This window comes from Brienomyrus brachyistius, chromosome 10 (assembly GCF_023856365.1).
Source record: "Brienomyrus brachyistius isolate T26 chromosome 10, BBRACH_0.4, whole genome shotgun sequence".
Lineage (NCBI taxonomy): Eukaryota > Metazoa > Chordata > Actinopteri > Osteoglossiformes > Mormyridae > Brienomyrus > Brienomyrus brachyistius.
The window spans coordinates 5,838,314-5,840,474 of NC_064542.1; the positions used below are offsets into that span (position 1 = coordinate 5,838,314).

The following is a 2,161-nucleotide window of genomic DNA, read 5'->3' on the forward strand; positions in this document are numbered from 1 at the left end:
TCATATGGGCTTATTATAGTTATTTTATTTCTGTTATTAGTAGTTATATTATTTTGTTTTATTTTTGGTTATTTTATTTTAGTTTATTTCGTTTTAAACTGCAGTAAACCTTAACCCTATATCTGACGAGATTCTCAGATATAGCGCGTTGTTTCTAGGATCGACTCGGACGAGTTTCTCCGTTTCTATATATCCTGGCAGAGATCTCTCTATTAGCGAACAGGAATTCTTGTTACGAGGTTCTAACCTGAATTCTGTTGCGCTTGGACTCCCTGAGATAAGACTGATAGCTCAGCTAACTTTGTGCGCTTTGATGGCTTCACCTCCATCTCTGTCAACTTCTCTTCAATTTTTTTTTTTTTTTGTCCTTTGGCCTTCCGCAGATAAGCAACCACAGTGTTCACAGAGTAGCTCTCTGGTGGAGAGCATCTCCTCCGTAGTTCTTCTGAAGTGACCTGATATCTGAAATATCAATGTACAATGAATCATTAATAAAAATAACTTAAAAAGCCCTTCTTTGAATACATACAGTAGGGGAAATAATTATTTGTTAAACACTATGTATTTAATTAATTATTTGGATATAATATAATGGAGAGAGACAGAATATAAACTGAAAATCAGGAGTATCTGTAACTGATAGATTGTAATCTGTGTGCAAGATGGCCACACAGCCAGTCTGTGGGAGCCAGAAGTCTGGCTGGGTTGTAGAGGATCAAAAACTTTTCAGTCAATGGCATGAAAATCAATTTATAACTTTTATGTAACATGTTTTTTCTTGATTTTTGGTTGATATTCTGTCTCTCTCCATAAAAATGAAACTACCTCATAAACTAGAGACTGATCCGCTGCTGAATTTGTAAGTTTCCTGACTTACAAAAAAACGAACAAATAATTATTTCCCCCACTGTAGATGTTATGTAAGAATGGTTATGATAGTATGATTGTAGGTGAGGCTCTGCATTAGTTCAGGTGGAGTTTGTTGTCGCCATGGGGTGTCGATAAGAACACTTAGGACAGGGCACGACAGATGCTTGCTCTTTGGTGAGGATTTATTAACTTCCGTAAAACTTAAGGTATGACTCGGCACCGGCCTGTATACTGTTGGATATGTGTGGTCTGAAACAAACAATATAAATACTTAAAGGGACTTTCCCCTGTAAAGTACAGCCTGTGCACTAAGAATCACAAATTACCAACAAATAATAAACTTTACTGCAGCTTACTCCTAACACAATTACAGAGATTGTAACCTAATATACTGTAACACGGCAATACGGCCGTCAATACACAATTACTTCACGACTCTGACAAGTGAGAAACGAAATGTGCTTTCTTTCTATAACTAACTAACGGAAACAAGTTAGATATCGGAAACTTATTTTATATCAAGTTAGTCACATGGGGAATTAAGGAAGACTTCACAAATAAATAAACTAAATAAAATAAATCTTCAGAAACCAGCACGTCTGGGTTGTTTAGTCTAGTTCGCAGCTCTGAAGCTCCGCACTCCGATTTGCCGAGAGATCGCGTGACCTGCTTTAGTGGACGGAAAGTCTTAAAGGCGCCTCACCCTCCATCTTTCTTGTACAATGATTTTTTTTTATATAATGAAACTGATCTATATCATAATTTGCTATTATACAAAACAACAACATTTTATGAGATCATAGTCTTTACCTCTTTGCTTGGTGAAAGTCTGAAACTTTTAGAGCACTTTCCACCAGAAATCCCCCTGTAAGGGTGGAGGACCAAAAAAAGGTTAAAGTACCAATAAAGTTAAAGCACCTATACATACATACATAATATATATATATATATATACACACACACACACACACACACACACACACACACACACACACACACTTCTTTTACCTCTTTGATCTTCTTGGCTTTGTCCTGCATTATCTTTATTTTGGTGACTTTCTCCTGACCTGTCTTCTGTCTCAACTCCTCTGTTTTGGTGACTTTCTCCTGAGCTGTCTTCTGCCTCGACTTCTCTGTATTGGTTGCTTTCTCCTGACCTGTCTTTTGTCTCAACTCCTCTGTTTTGGTGACTTTCTCCTGACCTGTCTTCTGTCTCAACTCCTCTGTTTTGGTGACTTTCCCTGACCTGTCTTCTGTCTCAACTCCTCTGTTTTGGTGACTTTCTCCTGAC

General features: G+C 37.5%; 1 long non-coding RNA gene across 1 annotated transcript; it reads right to left on the reverse strand.

Annotated features, from left to right (window-relative positions):
- Positions 1-353: 353 nt before the first annotated feature.
- On the reverse strand, positions 354-2,161 carry LOC125750925 (uncharacterized). Its single transcript, XR_007400451.1, has 4 exons — positions 2,073-2,161; positions 1,879-2,027; positions 1,681-1,735; positions 354-462 (listed from the first exon to the last, which is right to left on the reverse strand). It is a non-coding gene; the product is annotated as an uncharacterized LOC125750925 (long non-coding RNA).